The sequence below is a fragment of the Schistocerca serialis genome, chromosome 4 (genome assembly GCF_023864345.2).
Source record: "Schistocerca serialis cubense isolate TAMUIC-IGC-003099 chromosome 4, iqSchSeri2.2, whole genome shotgun sequence".
Classification (NCBI taxonomy): Eukaryota; Metazoa; Arthropoda; class Insecta; order Orthoptera; family Acrididae; genus Schistocerca; species Schistocerca serialis.
Window position 1 is genome coordinate 73911128 of NC_064641.1, and position 18318 is coordinate 73929445.

Below are 18318 nucleotides of genomic sequence, written 5' to 3' on the forward strand. Positions count from 1 at the left end.
GAAGGAAAGTGTACCTATAGCAACAAATGCAGCCATTAGTAAGTGAGAAAAATGATTAAATTTCGCACGTAAAAAATTTATTTTGTTATGTTTTCGAACTTCCACTGTAACGAGTGTGAATTCTGAATCCTTTCTGGTGATGCTGACAAAAGTTTTATGAACTTATCTGTAAAAGTATAGACACTGGAAATTAAAATGTCGTGTGATGCCTCTCCTGCTCCAAGTCGACCAGTTTCACGTCCTACCCCCCTTAAACGGGGACACGTTGAAAAAGCGCGAAGCATTCTTTTACAAGGCGGCTAATGCTCCGCTGTGAGAATCACAAAGACGTTTTCGCTAGCGCGCGTGAATGAGGACTTATGGACTGCAGACAATAACGCCTGTCGTGTTTCACGCGCAGAAATTTCGTGCGCGATTACCCCATTCAGTAGCCATCAGCGCGCAGCGCACCGCGCCGTCTGCAGCCCTCGGATGACACACGGAGAGGGCGCCGAGCGCTGATTGTTGCGTAGCCGCGCTCGGCCACTCACTGCGCAGGCCTCCGCTAGGAGCGCTGCTGCGCCGCCCGAGGACGAGACGCGGCAGTTGCAAGCTACGCTTCGCCGCGTGCAGTCACCGGTAGCGGTCTATCCTGTCGGACGCTGGCCCAGGTACGTACGCGTGCGAGAGCGTTGCGTGTTTCCAAATAGCATAATGTGAAATAAGCGACAGATTCTTTGTAATGTATTTCTTTATGACAGATTAAAATTCTTTAATTTTGGACGTAATCAAATGAAAATAGTGTTGTTTAAAAATATCTCAAAACAGTCCAGCTAGAGATTTATTGTATTTAGTGGCCTTTTTCGGTTACACAATCATCTTTAGACAGACTTATATCAACAATGACAAGGAAACATTAAGCCGCGAGAAACGATCTTTCTCACATATTTTTTTCCTATATTTGAGGCCCTGTGGGCTAACCCTCGGCCTATAACATGTGCTAGTAATTAAGATAGTTAATTGTTGGCGCGAGAGAATATGTTACTTAGGGAACTTGTGCGATACTTCGCGTGCGGCAGTCGTATTTTCAAAAATATCCGTCTGTATAAGCCTATGTTGCCTTTGAAACTGAAAAGAAGGTATAGATTTGATGTGTTTTTATAGGTACTTGAAAAAATGTAGCGAGTGGTTGTTTTTGGTCATTTAATAAATTCGTAAATTTAAATTTCACTAATTTGGAAACTCTTATTGCATGATATTTAATGAAAATAACTTACGAAATACAGCAAACTGCCGATTCTCCGAGGCAACGCAGACCTGAGAGTGCAGTGGCAACCTAAAGACATGGATAGTCCAAAATACACGTTTTCCCCCAAAACTTATATTTACCGTATTTAAATCACATGCTACATGTCACACCTGAAAGTTCGCTGCATTATTTACGCGTTACTCACCGGGAATTGTGAATTAATATACAAAATTATGCTTATAACACACTTCGTTTGCTTTCAGTTCACTTTCGGGAGATAGTGGTCCAGGTATTTTTATTTTTTCCTAACGGCAACTCTCATTACCGGAGAGTGAAAAGATCGGTGGTCAGACAGATTTTGCCCATTGTACTCTAATAATAGATCAACATTTTTCAGTGCGTCCTTGTACGTGATAAGTGTTTTCTCGATTATCTCGTCTCTACCGAGAAAAGTTTCTGCACTATTACAGGCCAATCCGCGTCTGTTAGGCGCTCGAATCCCGGTTAACACGCATTGGCATTTAATAACTTGAGGATGCTTTTTCGTATACTCTTCACAACTAGAAATTTGTATTCTAAACGAAAATATTGCTTTTGGTTATAACACCACACTTCTGTCTTGCCGCGCGGGATTAGCCGAGCGGTGTAAGGCGCTGCAGTCTTGGACTATGCGGTTGGTCCCGGCGGAGGTTCGAGTCTTCCCTCTGGCATGGGTGTGTTTGTTTGTCCTTAGGATAATTTAGGTTAAGTAGTGTGTAAGCTTACGGACTGATGACCTGAGCAGTCAAGTCCCATATTATTTCACACACATTTGAATATTTTCTGTCTTCCGGTTTTTTTTATATATATATTTTTTTTTCAGTAGCGCCGAACTAAACACAGTTAATCAGAAGCATGCAGTACTACTTGCAATTAGTTAACATAAGTAATAAACATGTATCACGAAACCCTATTAACTTTATTTATGATGGTATACAGTGAGTTGTTATAGTTCTTTTAGTTAAGTGTTGAAGGTAAGTTACTTTTTTTCCCCGTCTGTTTCTCGTTACATCAGAATGCGTAATCTAGAAGCGCGTTTCATAACAGACACTCATTTTACTTCCTCGAAGGATATATGAGAAGGCCTCTTTGTTTATTTTTTATAAAACTAATACTGTATCAGCAGCGTAAGTTGGCAATATTACAGTCTGGATTATTGAAACGTAAACAACAACGCAACGTACATGAGAAGAGGAATATAACAGACAACTGAATTGTGTTCCGTTGCGAAGTCGTAAAGAGCAGTGACTGTGATATCAGTGCCAAAGGCGGCAGAAATTCATAACTTTGACTACTGGTTTTAAACTGAATATAAGCGGAAAACAACTGGGGAAAATCGCAGTAGGTTAAGGAACCTTACTTCAGTAGTATAATAAGCAATTCGTTTTATACTTTAAGGCTTATTTTTAAGCTACTGTTGATCATTGTAGCTGCTAAAACGAGAAGCGTAAAAGGGGGAATAGGGATATCGGTTACTGCAAAGGCAGATGTAAATTAATAATGCCCTCAAATAAAGATTTTATATAAAAAAGTGGAGAACGAACAGCTGTTCAAAGTTAGTTAATAATTAGTGTAATTTACATTTAACTTTTAGTTTTCATCGAACAGCTGGGACTTCTGTTTTTGTTGCAAGACACCAAGATATGGTTTTCAACAATTATTAGACGTAGTAAAAAGTTAGGAATGCCAGGGTCGATTTTACCTGGACACGTATTGCTTCTGTGACTTCCTGAGGTACAGTACTGTGGCCCAACAGTTGGATGTCAGTATGCGAATCTGATTCCCTAAAGAGACTGGCAACGAGCCAATATAAATTATACCTGCCCTTTATAATCACGCATCGGTAATTTTCCACAATTTGTTCAACTTATGGTATGTAGTTTTAGCATAACGCAGTCAAAAGTGGTATTTTAGCAATTCTGCTAACAGTGCGACTACTTTTACACCGCCTTCCTTAACAGAGAGTGACTGAGTAGTCAATTCTCAGGGTGTCGCTATTCTTTCGTAGATGTTGACTTTGATATACCGAAACATTAAATATGCGATTGTTTAATTAAACTCGCTGCTCCTGGCACAGTGTTGGTGCACAGGGAAAATCCTTGGCATCTGGTTCAAAATGGCTCTGAGCACTATGCGACTTAACTTCTGAGGTCATCAGTCGCTTATAACTTAGAACTAATTAAACCTAACTAACCTAAGGACATCACACACGTCCATGCCCATGGCAGGATTCGAAACTGCGACCGAAGCGGTCGCTCGGCTCCAGATTGTAGCGCCTAGAACCGCACGGCCACTCCGGCCGGCTCTTGGCATCCGACACTAGAGTTGTATGAACATCTCCATAGCCCTCTAGCGCTTACTAAACAAATCAAGGACTCAATAGGCCGCTCTTCTTCGTATCTTCTGTATCTCCTTTTTTATGTTACATGATAAGGGCCCAATCTAACGAAAAATATTCAATAATCGCCCGAACAAGTGCTTTATAACCTCCTTTCGTATATATGCTCTGTGAATGAAACTCAGCGTAGCATTCCCTCTGACTTAATGTATGCTTCTATTCCACTTTAGATCACTCCTGACGACTACTCTGCTACACAGGCTGTTTAAAACAAGTGTCACATATTCCTTGAGGAGGTGATTTTGGCCAAAACGTTAAGTTCCTGTAATAGTATGTCCACAAACGAATACCTGTTGAGATTTCGGCGAAGCTGTTCTCTCATTCACATCTTATGCTGAACTAGACATCATAAGCAGTGTTGCCTGTGCTTACCACTTATCTTGACACATCCTTCAGCCATTCTTCGCAGCGAATCACGCTGTCTTTCGAAAATACCTGGTTCAGAAAATGGTTCAAATGGCTCTGAGCACAATGGGACTTAACTTCTGAGGTCATCAGTCCCCTAGAACTTAGAACTACTTAAACCTAATTAACCTAAGGACATCACAAAATCCATGCCCGAGGCAGAATTCGAAGGTGCGACCGTAGCGGTCGCGCGGTTCCAGACGGTAGCGTCTAGAACCGCTCGGCTACTCCGGCCGGCCATACCTGGTTCCATTCGGATTGCATCACATGCGTTGGATCACACCATCCTGTAACGTATGCCGCTGTCGATGGGCTGGGCACATACTGAAGCCTTTTAAATGTGCCCATAGCAGTAACTCCATCAGAATCTGGTCCGGTGAACTGGGAGGGCACGCCTCCGGACGTCCTCGACCAATCTACCGATCACAAAACGTTGCAGTGAAGTACTGTTGCACGATTGGTAGAAAATGGTGTGGCGCCCCGCCGTCCATAAATCACAGTCTCTCTGCAAATGTAACATTGTCCAGTGCTGCTGGTAGATTATCGTGCATAAATCAATGATACACAGCACCCGTTAATCTGCTTGGTAAACTGGATCCACCTATGAGTGTCAGAAACAATTCCTGCCCAATCATTGATACTGAAACGATCTTGATGATTCACCTCCATGATTGCTCGAGGATTTGGATCTGCTCACACGTGCATATTCTGTCAATTTACTATGCCATTTCTTGCGACGGCCCACACCTCTCAATACTACGCATTATCGTCACGAGCAAAACTGTCCATATCTCAACAGATATTGTTTCCGTAGACGTAATTACAGGATTTTTTGCTTTTAGTTCTGACGCAACTACCTCCCGTACGAATATGCAGCACTTTATTTAAGCAACCTATACTTACGGTTATTAGTCACCACTAATTTATCGCCAATAGTGTAACATCTTCAGTCATTTTATTTTTTCTTCGTTTGAAGAAACTGTCGACTGTTGAACAAATGAGGGAGCCAGTAAATATCTCATAAGCCCGCCCGGTTGGCTGTGCGGTCTTAATGCACGGCTTTCCGGGCGGGAAGGAGCGCCTGGTCCCCGGCACGAATCCGCCCGGCGGATTTGTGTCGAGGTCCGGTGAACTGGCCAGTTTGTGGATGGTTTTTAGGCGGTTTTCCATCTGCCTCAACGAATGCGGGCTGGTTCCCCTTATTCCACCTCAGTTACACTATGTCGGCGAGTGCTGCACAAACAAGTTCTCCACGATCGCGTACACCACCATTACTCTACCACGCAAACATAGGGGTTACACTCGTCTGGTGTGAGACGTTCCCTCGTGGGGCCACCGGGAGCCGAACCGCACAATAACCCTGGGTTCGGTGTGGGGCGGCGGCGGGGGTGAAGTGGACTGCGGTAGTCGTCGTGGGGTTGTGGACCACTGTGGCTGCGGCGGGAACGGAGCCTCTCCGTCGTTTCTAGGTCCCCGGTTAACATACAATACAATACAAATATCTCATAATACGACTCGAATCTTTCCCATGGTCTTAAAAGTTTTGAACTTACAGTGGCCACTTCTGTAGAAAGTTTCACTGCAGACATAGAGATTATTCGTTTCTGTTTTTTCATTATGTAGTTACTTTTAAATTTAGTCGTTCCATTTTAAAACTAGTTTTTGCACTATTTCAGCGAACGAAATGTTCCAGAGCAATAGTCATCCAGAAAGAGACATTCATCCATTCCTGCGTAATCATCCTTTGCTAGATAAAGGCCTGTACTACACATATCCATGCATAACGGACTTCCGATATACGCATCCCTATTGCTTCTCCATGTTCTCCAATTTCGTGTACCCACCTTTCCATCAGATCGCCATCTCTTGTTATTCTTGGAAAATAGTAAAGAAATTCCTCAATCCATCCAACATTCATTGACTTGGCTATATGTCCGCCGAACTCTTTTTAATTTTCGGTACGATCTTAATTCTAGGTTTAGCGAGCGCAGTTATTTGCTTGCAGGGGAACTGCGGTCGTTAGAAATCAAAACTGTAGAGCTGCCACAAGTCGCACATAATTTTTTCTTTATTTTACATGTCTCACTCGACGTTCGCGAACTTCTTTAGAAATTACCTGGCCGAGGGCCATTCGTTACATACATACACAGCCTGATATTTGTGACGAGTGGCCCTCGGCACGTAATTTCTGAATTTGCTCGCGATGGTCGAGCGAAACATGTAAAATAAAGAAAAAGTTACACGTAGTTATATGTGATTATACATATCTACATATATATTCCGCTAGCCACCAAGCGGTGTGTGGCGGAGGGCACAATTCGCGCCAAAGTCAGATTTCCCCTGTCTGTTCCACTCGCGGATCGCACGAGGTAAAAACGACTGTCTGAACGCCTCAGTACGAGCTCTAATTTCCCTTATCTTTGAATGATGATCATTGCGCGATTTGAAAGTTGGTGGTAATAATACATGTTCTACATCCTCGGCTAATACCGGATTTCGGAATTTAGTGAGCAGCCCCTTCCGTTTAGCGGGTCGTCTATCTGCAAGTGTATCCCACTTCAAACTTTCTATGAGATTTGTAACGCTTTCGCGATGGCTAAATATACCAGTCACGAATCTTGCCGGTCTTCTTTGGTGGACCTTTTCAATCTCTTGAATCAGACACAACTGGTAAGGGACCCATACAGATGAACAATACTCTAAAACTGGATGAACTAACGTATTGTAAGCAATTTCCTTTGTTGAAGGACTGCATCGCTTCAGGATTCTACCAATAAGCCGCAATCTAGAGTTCGCCTTTTCTTTTACTTGTGTAATCTGATCATTCCATTTGAGATCATTTCGAATAGTCACACCCAGATAGTTGATGGATGTTACCGCTTCCAAAGACTGGGCATTTGTTTTGTACTCGTACAATAATGGGGATTTTCGCCTTTCTGTACGCACTAGGTTACACTTACTGATATTGAGAGATAACTGCCAGTCATTACACGATGCATTTATTTTCTTCAAATCCTCATTGATTTGTTCACAATTTTCGTGTGATACTACTTTCCTGTAGACTACAGCATCATCGGCAAACAGTCTAATGCCGCTGTCAATACCATCAACCAGAATGTTTATGTAATCGTAAAAAGCAGCGTACCTATTACGCTGCCCTGGAGCATTCAGGGCTATCCGTTTGTTTTCTTCTCTCTCCCAGAAATTCCCAGAGTATCTGGCCATTGGTTGCCGTGTACCCTCACTTGTCAATGGGACTCGCGTAGAAGTTTCCTGTCTTACTGCATTATCAAAAACTGCCAATACAAGCTGATTTTAAACTTGTATCTTGCGAAACACGGGAAGCTCAGTTCTGAAAAATATAAATTTAGCAATGTCTTCCTACATTATGTTCAGCTGTCGTAAATGCAAGAACTCTTCAGGTCCTTCTCTGGTTTCATTGTTAATTTGTTCTATTATTTTCGGAACACTGATTTGTATACTACTTTAGTGCTGATGCAACAATCTGCAAGCTCACTTTCAAACTGTGTTCAGTACTCTATGCGATCAAAAGTATCCCGACACCCAACAATGTGAGGAGCGTCCACCATTCACCTCTGTGACGACATTAACTCTTCTGGGGACACTTTAAATGAGGTGTCTCAAAGTGTGTGAGGAATGGCAGCCCCTTCCTTAACAGCCAAAACCAGAGACAGTAGTGGTGTCGGACGCCGGGCTCTGGTGCAAGTCGACGTTCCAACTAATCCCACAGTTGTTCCACTGGGTTCAGGTTCATATCAGGAATGTTACTGTCCACGAAAGATTGCTTCACAAATACTGTACTGTGACACGGTGCATTGTCGTGCTGATACATTAAATCTCTTCCTCTGCTGCAAGCAGCACACACTGCTCTAAAATGTGTTCTTATCCTTCTGAATTTAGGGTTATTTTAAGCGCTGTAGGGCGTACACACCCTATCCACGAAAATAACCCCATACTGTAACACCAACTCCTCCCCATTTGATTGTTGGCTATACACTTGATGAGAGGTAATGTTCTGCATGCATTCCGCAAACACAGACCCTTACATTGCTACAGGTATAGCGTGGTTCATCATTTGGTATCCCACCTCGAAGGCGGCCCGTGATTCTGCTCCTGTAAGCCGGCCGAAGTGGCCGTGCGGTTAAAGGCGCTGCAGTCTGGAACCGCAAGCCCGCTACGGTCGCAGGTTCGAATCCTGCCTCGGGCATGGATGTTTGTGATGTCCTTAGGTTAGTTAGGTTTAACTAGTTCTACGTTCTAGGGGACTAATGACCTCAGCAGTTGAGTCCCACAGTGCTCAGAGCCATTTGAACCATTTTTTTGCTCCTGTAAACTGAAGGGTAGACCGAATATAGGAAGTGAGTAGGAGCAGGAAAAGGTGAAATGCTTCGGTACTGGGTATAGGTTATTGCTCTTTTACTGGTTTATGAACATAGATGGTTCAAATGGCTCTGAGCACTATGGGACTCAACTGCTGTGGTTATCAGTCCCTTAGAACTTAGAACTACTTAAACCTAACTAACCTAAGGACATCACACACATCCATGCCCGAGGCAGGATTCGAACCTGCCACCGTAGCAGTCGCACGTATGAACATAGACAACTGATAATATTACTTAACTTTGCGTATAGATGAGCACGTAGGTGCGAAGCCGTTCATGTATCAAAGCTAACAGCTACTAGAAATTACGAAGGCAAATCGGTAGTGGCTCGCCCACTATGAAATAGAAACAATGTTGCTTGGTCGTCTACTCGGAATCAAAATGGGCTGAATCCGGAGCGGCGCTCGTAGAGCTGCACAGCTCCGGCTAGAGGGCGCTGTTGTCGGTGTCTGTGTCGTAGTGCCAACCTAAGAACTTGTACCTACGCCGTGGCATCGTAGCTATCGATACCACACATCACAACAAACCACTGGTTTCCAGTCATCCGCTGTACAGTGGCGATGGTCTGTAACCACCTCGAGCATCGTTCAGCGCTGACTCCAGAAATGTGTGGCCTTTGACGAGTTACTCGACCATTGTGCCCCATTGTTTTTAACTACCCACGCATGGTCATGATGCTAGATGGACTGCTGTTAGCATTTTGGAGCTCACGAATGAGTCCTTCAGCTCATCTAATGCTATTGTTTACAACTACCACCCGCAAAGCTCGATGTACCCTGTACGTCAGTACCAGAGGTGTGTCAGGTCTTCCTTTAGCTATAGGTATTGATTCACTTTTCCACCTCACAGTCACATAAGTAACAGTCAGGGTTGCCATAATCCAAGGACGAAAATCAAGGACAAAATTCGGTGATTATAAAGATGCGATTCAAACACGGACCGATATGTTGTGCAAGTGTCCATTGGTTTGCATTTCAGTTGAATCTTCATCATTACTTTACAGTGGTAATTATGAAGCTGTGGTTGAAACCTGGAATCACACAATGTTCTTTCACCTTTCTGCACGTCAGCCAAATCTTCGTAATTACCATAATTCAAAGAGTAGTTCTGTCAGCAAAGAAGTTGTAAGTAACAAGGAAAATTAATCCAAGCATTAATGGTGTCTATTAAGGAGTGGTCAATGATGAAGAAAATTAATTGCAATTGACATTAAATAACTTTTCAGTTAAAGCACTGAACTCAAATCATTAACATGTACACAGTCATGTTGCTACAGTTCATATAAATCTTTCACTTTATGCTTTAAACTTCTCACATTTCTCTGAGCCCTGGACAGAAGAAAGAAACTCGCTCCGATTCTGAATCAGTCTATGAAAATATGTGCAGTTTATGTTTCTCATGTTATATTGGATTTGGAGCATTGCATTGACTGATGCGTTTTTACCCTGTTTCTTTCTTCTGTCCACTGTGCATTCACAAGGGAAAACACTCTCTCTACATTGGCATTATGCCCTGGAGTGGAGACATAGTGCTGCACAACAGCAAGCAGTTCTGAATACTGCTCTTTAGAAACACAATCCTCAAAAAATTTAACTCATTTTTTATGAGGCATCATCTCCAAATTCTGGTTATCTTCCTGTGTAAGAAAACATTTCAGTTTCAGTTATCATAAAGATTCTGAAGTGACACGGAATATCAGCACAGGTTTCAACGGCTATCGTTAAGTCTGCAGAAGTTATGAAACACTTGATCGGTGGCCAATGGCAAAACTTGCGTAAAAATTTTTTTTTACTTACTAGCCACTTTTTTCGCGGACATTTTCCTCTTCGTCCAGGACAGCCGTCTTCGAGCATAAAAACCGGACTGTCAGCGAAATCCGCGACGTATGGTAACACAACTAACAATCGATTCGGGCAGCTTTAGACGGGCTGGCCGGCCAGAGTGGCCGAGCGATTCTAGGCGCTACAGTCTGGAACCGAGCGACCTCTACGGTCACAGGTTCGAATCCTGCCTCGGGCATGGATGTGTGTGATGTCCTTAGGTTAGTTAGGTTTAAGTACTTCTAAGTTCTAGGGGACTGATGACCTCAGAAGTTAAGTCCCATAGTGCTCAGAGCCATTTGAACCATTTAGACGGGCTGAAATGTCCCTGGCTGAACTCTTGCTCAGGTGACATCCAATGACTAGTCCACGTTCGAAGTCAGTGAGCTCTCGTGATCGACGTATTGTAGTATTACTGCTTGCCAGCCGGAGTGGCTGAGCGGTTCTAGGCGCTTCAGTCTGGAGCCGCGCGACCGCTACGTTCGCAGGTTCGAGTCCTGCCTCGGGCATGGGTGTGTGTGATGTCCTTAGGTTAGTAAGGTTTAAGTAGTTCTAAGTTCTAGGGGACTGATGACCACAGATGTTAAGTCCCATAGTGCTCAGAGCCATTTTTAGTTAGGTTTAAGTAGTTCTAAGTTCTAGGAGACTGATGACCTCAGATGTTAAGTCCCATAGTGCTCAGAGCCATTTGAACCATTTGTTACTGCTTCTGTACTGACAGCAAATATTCCCTGCCTCTTTTTGTACCAGCGGGTCCCCTTCTCATCATATGTGGGGGTCGATTCCGCATTACACAAGGGTTTCCGGATACTTTGATCAGATAATTTGTTCCTATTCGTTACTGAAGTTCGTCTGCAGAAGAGGCAAACACTATAACGCCATCAGCAGAGCAAAGGTGGTGGAAGTACGAACAAGAGCAAAATACTCCTCAGCTTTTCAAGTTTTCAGCTCTTTCAAATTCAGTTCTTTGCCGTTAATAAGATTAGTTACGGTGATACAGAATCTTCATACTTGACTTCTCTTTCTGTTGTGGATTTCTAATTATCCTGATGAACTCGAGAGGAAGCTGTTGCATTGTCGAGTGTATTCTCCATTGTGCTGAATCAAAGAATCATTTCTAGAGGACTATCGTCACCGATTTTATTGCAATAGAGTCATAAACTTTCTCGTCTGTATATTGCAGACGTGAACGTTTGGGGAAGACAACAGAAATAACTCGCGTCGAAAACTGACAGCTCTGATAGTCACACCAACATTTGTTCACCCTTTCTCCTCTAAAGAAAATATGCGTCTGTGTTTAACTTCTTTCTCGAGAAAGTCCAGATTATTTTGTTGGCAGTAATCTCTGCTGCGACCTTGGCCGCGCTTCCCGGTTAACTCTGTCTCCGGACTGAATCCATTATACAGCAGCGGCTCGCGTAGCGCCCGCATATCGCGTTCTCTCTCGTGTAAACAACACGGCGCTCTCTATTCACTTGTATTTCGGGGCGCGCAAAGAGCCCTCGAGATACATTTCCAGTAGTCCCTTCGGCTGCGGAGTTCAGTTTACCATTATCGAGCGTTTTTTCAGTGACGTCGGTTAGCGCTTTCGTGCCATAAGTAACCTTCAAGAATTTAGTTACACATTATCGTAGCAGGTCAAGTAACTGTTATTGGACGCAGCACTACGCTTCATATTACGCAGATATATGACACTATTTTACCACATACTCACCAAATCCCTGTACACAACGGTCGGAAGGTTCTAGAAATACTTCAGTACTCTGGCGGTAGAAATTCGCTCCTTCGTCACGAAGCACTTTGGCAACCGCTGTGTAACCTCATCGTCCGAAGATCTCTCTCTCTCTCTCTCTCTCTCTCTCTCTCTCTCTCTCTCTTTCCCTCTTTCCCCTCTCCCCTCGCTACCCCTTTCCCCAGATGTTCTTTCATATATGATGTACGAGGCTAACAAGAGGAGGCCACAACGTTTGGAACGCGGATTTACTGCAAACTTCGTACACTCGTAGCACCCCAAGAGGACAACAAAATGTGTGAGCAGTAGCGCATACTTCTCAAGCGTTATTGAGAAAATCGCAACATAGTTTCGGTCGTCGAATATATATAAATTTGACCACTTTAAGCAAGAAGCGGCTATAGCCGACTGGCGCCGGCACGGTAGCGCAGGGTGTTCGGTCAGAGCGGTAGCTACCCTTTATAATAAAAAAACTGAGCGAACGACCATCGACCGAACTGACCGGGTGTCATCGAACGTCCGCCCTGAACAAATTCAGCCAACTATATAGAACAAAATGTTTTTTGTTTAAAAAAAAAAAGTCTTTGGCGTTCAAGCCGCTGGATCGCTGGATCGAGTTCCGTTCGTCAGTTTTTTTTTTTATTTTCAACACAATCATTTTCTTTATTATTTATATTGCAAATGATTTTTTTTTTTGGTCATCAGTCTACTGACTGGTTTGATGCGGCCCGCCACGAATTCCTTTCCTGTGCTAACCTCTTCATCTCAGAGTAGCACTTGCAACCTACGTCCTCAATTATTTGCTTGACGTATTCCAATCTTTGTCTTCCTCTACAGTTTTTGCCCTCTACAGCTCCCTATAGTACCATGGAAGTCATTCCCTCATGTCTTAGCAGATGTCCTATCATCCTGTCCCTTCTCCTTATCAGTGTTTTCCACATATTCCTTTCCTCTCCGATTCTGCGTAGAACCTCCTCATTCCTTACCTTATCAGTCCACCTAATTTTCAACATTCGTCTATAGCACCACATCTCAAATGCTTCGATTCTCTTCTGTTCCGGCTTTCCCACAGTCAATGTTTCACTACCATACAATGCTGTACTCCAGACGTACATTCACAGAAATTTCTTCCTCAAATTAAGGCCTGTATTTGATATTAATAGACTTCTCGTGGCCATAAATGACTTTTTTGCCATAGCGAGTCTGCTTTTGATGTCCTCCTTGCTCCGTCCGTCATTGGTTATTTTACTGCCTAGGTAGCAGAGTTCCTTAACTTCATTGACTTCGTGACCATCAATGCTGATGTTGAGTTTCTCGCTGTTCTCATTTCTACTACTTCTCATTACCTTCGTCTTTCTCCGATTTACTCTCAAACCATACTGTGTACTCATTCGACTGTTGATTCCGTTCAGCAGATCATTTAATTCTTCTTCACTTTCACTCAGGATAGCAATGTCATCAGCGAATCGTATCATTGATATCCTTTCACCTTGTATTTTAATTCCACTCCTGAACCTTTCTTTTATTTCCATCATTGCTTCCTCGATGTACAGATTGAAGAGTAGTGGCGAAAGGCTGCAGCCTTGTCTTACACCCTTCTTAATACGAGCACTTCGTTCTTGATCGTCCAGTCTTATTATTCCCTCTTGGTTGCTGTCCATATTGTATATGGCCCGTCTCTCCCTATAGCTTACCCCTACTTTTTTCAGAATCTCGAACAGCTTGCACCATTTTATATTGTCGAACGCTTTTTCCAGGTCGACAAATCCTACGAAAGTGTCTTGATTTTTCTTTAGCCTTGCTTCCATTATTAGCTGTAACGTCAGAATTGCCTCTCTCGTCCCTTTACTTTTCCTAAAGCCAAACTGATCGTCACCTAGCGCATTCTCAATTTTCTTTTCCATTCTTCTGTATATTATTCTTGTAATCAACTTCGATGCATGAGCTGTTAAGCTGATTGTGGGATAATTCTCGCACTTGTCACCTCTTGCCGTCTTCGGAATTGTGTGGATGATATAATGGGGAAAATACGTGTAATCGGATGAACTTTTATTAAATTTACAATGTTATTTGGCAGTGTACTAATTTTTACTATCACAAATAATGTAATATTCATAACTATCGACTAGTAAACGACCAAACGCATAAAGTGATACTGAAAATACTCGATCCAGCGATCCAGCGATCCAGCGGATTGAACGCCAACCACTTTTTTTTAAAATAAAATAAAAAAATTTGTTCTGTATTGTTCAGGGCGGACGTACGATGACACCCGTTCAGTTCGTTCCATGATCGTTCGCTCAGTTTTTTTATTATAACGGGGAGCTAACGCTCTGACCGAAGACGCTGAGCTACCGTGCCGGCGCCATTCGGTTGCAGCCGCTTCATGGTTAAAATGGCCACGCACATATATATATATTTAACGACCGAAATTATCTTGCGATTTTCTCAGTAACGCTTGAGAAGTACGCGCTACTGCTTACACATTTTGTTGTCCTCATGGGATACTACGAGTGTAGGAAGTTTACAGTGAATCCGCGTTCCAAACGTCGTGGCCTCCCCTTGTAAGTCAGTTATTATCCAGAACTTAGTTATATTTTTGTCTCAATTATTATCCAGAAATTAGTTATATTTTTGTTTATTTCGGTAGTTTTACGTCGATGGCCCATGCTTTGTTTATTTGTTGTTATATCTTTGCAATTTTCAAGCTGCTAGGTTAGTTTCGTTATCGCTGCCGTGCTGTTAATCGTGGCTGTTCCGCTGTCTATTTGCACCAAAGAAGAGCAACGTTCAGTGACCCGTTTTTTTTTTTTTTTTTTTTTTTTTTTGTGGTCGGAAGACTATCAGGGGCCGAAATTCATCTAAGACTTTCGGTACAGGGCGGGAACAGTGTTTTGCCACAACGGAGTGTCTACGAATGGATTGAAAAAATTGCGAAATGGTCGCACAGGTGTTACGCACGATGAAGGAGCCGGACGACAGTTTACTGCTACAATTGAAGAAACCATTGAGCGTTCACGTAAAATTAGACAGACGATTAACTATTGACGAAGTGGCTAATCGTCTGCAAATTATTCATGGTTCTACCTACGAAATCATCCACAACAGACTTTGGTTTCTTAAAGTTTGTGCAAGATGGGTCCCAAAACGATTCACATAGTTGCATAGACCTAAAGAAACGCGCTTGGACGTCTGCAAAAAACATTTGCGTCGCTATAGTAGCGAAGGGGACAACTTCTTAGATGGGGTCATTACTGGTGACGAAACATGGATCCATCTTTACGAACCAGAGAGTAAACGGCAGAATATGGAATGGAAACATCCAAATTCGCCGTGCAAGAAAAAATTCAAGACCCAACCGTCCGCAGGAAAACTGATGCTTACAGAGTTTTGGGACGCACAAGGTCCAGTACGGGAACATTATGGGGAAAGGGGCACAACAATAAAAGAATGTACGTCACAGCGAGATGCTTACTGCCAGGCTAAAGCCTGCAATTCGAAGCAAACACCGAGGATTTCTGTCAAAAGGAGTTGTGTTGTTGCACGACAATGCCCGTCCGCATACTGCTGTCCACACTGGTGAAACGCTCTAGAAACTCAAATTTGAAGTACTGGATTATCCATATAGTTCCGATCTTGCGTCTTCTATCACTTGTTTGGTCCACTCAAACAGGCATTAAGCGGCCGTCGATTTGCCTCGGACGAAGCAGTGAAAGAAGCGGTGTATTCCTGGCTCGCAGCTCAACTGAGAATCTTCTTTTATGAGGGCATCAGGTAGCTTGCACAACGATGGACCAAGTGCATTGAAACGCAAGGAGACTATGTCAAAAAATGATGTTCTTGTAAGTTTAATATTTGATTACAATAAAATTTTATAACTACTTTGCGGATAATAATACTCGTAGAATTACCCTCGTATATCTACACGATTACTTAGGGTTCATGGAACCACCTTCAAGCTATTTCTCTACTATTTCACTCTCGAACAGCACGAGGGGGAAAACGAATGCTTAAATCTTTCCGTGCGAGCTCTGATTTCTCTTATTTTATTATGACGATCATCCCTCCATATATAGATGGGCGCCAAAAAAAAAGTATTTTCACATTCTGAGGAGAAAGTTGGTGATTGCTATTTTACGAGAACATCCTGCTGCAATTGGAAACACCATTGTTTCGATGATTGCGACCTCAGTTTTCTTATCATATCCGCGGCACTCTCTCCTCCATTCCGCGATAATACAAAAACGAGCTGCCATTCCTTGAACTTTTTCGGTGTCCTCCGTCAGTCCCCCTCTGATGTGGATCCAACACCGCACAGCAATACTCCAGAAGAGGGTGGACAAGCGCAGTGTAAGAAGTCGCGATAGCACACCTATTGCATTTTCTAAGTGTTCTGCCTAAAAATTTGGTTTGCTTTGCCCACAACATTATCTATCTGATCGTTCCAGTTTAAGTTATTAATAATTGTAATCCCTAAGTATTAACAAGGGCAGGCCACGATGTTGTGATCACAGATTTATTTCAAACTTTGTACACCTTTAGTAGGCCACTGAAACTACGTGATGTGCAATTAGTAAGGTGCACTACTCTCGCAATTCCGAGAAAATCGCAAGAGATGTTTTACGCGTCTGTTATGAGTCTTATGTATCTGTGCGTAGGTGCCCGACGTTAGAGTTCAAGGTCAAGTGATTAGCGTTCGAGCTTCCTAAGACGAAAGTGTATGAGGTGACGGTTCGACTCCCGCTCATACTTGATTATTAATCTTTTTTCTCATCGCTGGTTATTGTTATTTAATTTATATGACATTTGAGAGGTAATATAATGAAAAAAAAACGACGTGTATTTGCCTGAAGTATTTGCATGGGAGTTTCAATTTATTTTTTCCACGTCTGTATGACAGAAACCATCCTGCAAAGTGTTATGTTGAGAGCTCGTGGGATGAGTAATTGTACATTACACTTGTGGTCTGACAAATTGTCGCTTGCATCAAGATTTATCGAGGCTTGACTTGGGCTTTCCAAACCTGTTCCTCGTCCTTGAAAATTTAACTACAAATAGTAAATAGTAAAATATCATAAGAAATTCACTACAACTTTATGAAAATGCACGTGTTTTTTTTTTTTCATTGTATCAGCTCTCAAACGTCATATAAATTAAATAATGTGACCAGTGGCGAAAACTTTTAGGTTGAAACAATGACTATCTACAGGATTCGAACCGACTGCTCGTCCACTACCCTCTTGCTACACCCGAATGCTAACCACATGAGCACAATGACTTCATGATGCCGGCACCTTCGCATAGACACATCAGTTACATTACAGACGCGTAAAACTTCTCTTGCGGTTTTCTCGGAATTGGCAGAGTAGTGCGGCTCAGTAGTCGCACATTATGTGGATTCAATGGCGTACTAAAGGTGTACAAAGTTTGAAATAAATCCGTGATCCCAACGCCATGGCCTCCCCTAGTGAGTTGAATTTAAATCATTTAAATTTGTGTGATTTATCGTGTAATCGAAATTTAGCGGATTCCATTCAGTACTCATATGGATGACTTCATATTTTCATTATTTTGAGTCAGTTGCCACTTTTTTCACAGTACAGGTATCTTGTCTAAATCGTTATGCAATTTCCTTTGATCACCTGAAGACTTCATAAGATAGTAAACGACAGCATCATCCGCAAACAATCGAAAAGGGTTGCTTAGGTTGTCACCTGAATCATTTATGTTTAGGAACAGCAGTGGGCCTTCCTTGGGGAACGCCCGATATTATTTCTGTTCTCGATGACTTTGTCTCAGTTACTGCAAACTGTAACCTTCCTGACAGAAAATGAGGAATCTAGTCACACAGCCGGCACGGTACTCCACAGGCAGTTTAATTAGAAGTCGGTGTGAGAAGCAGTGTCAAAAGCCTTCTAGAAACCTAAAAATATGGAATCAATTTGACATCCCCCGTCGATGCCGAAAAGATGGAAATCGCAGGGTGCAAGATCTGAACCTTACGGCGGATACTTGCAAACCTCCCATCTGAAACATTGGGCGCGCCTTGTGGCATGTTGCTTTGTCGTGGAGGAGAACAACGGCCTTATTTCATTTTTCCACGCCTCCTATTTATGGCATTGCGCAGTGGTGTCCTTGTTGCACTGTACGAATCGGCGTTAATGGTAGTGCCCTTTGCCGTAAACTCCTTGTACACAACTCCTTCACAGCCGAAGAAAGTTGTGTCCATGACCTTCCCTGCTCATGGGGCCACTTTGCATTTGTTCCGCGGAGGTGGGGAGATGTGTCCCTAT

General features: G+C 42.9%; 1 long non-coding RNA gene across 1 annotated transcript in view; it reads left to right on the plus strand.

Annotated features, from left to right (window-relative positions):
• Nucleotides 1-569: 569 nt before the first annotated feature.
• LOC126474153 (uncharacterized) overlaps nucleotides 570-18318 on the plus strand; it is a 487756-nt gene continuing 470007 nt past the window's right edge. The window contains exon 1 of the long non-coding RNA XR_007586578.1: nucleotides 570-650. This is a non-coding gene — a long non-coding RNA (uncharacterized LOC126474153). The remainder of the gene's footprint in view (nucleotides 651-18318) is intronic.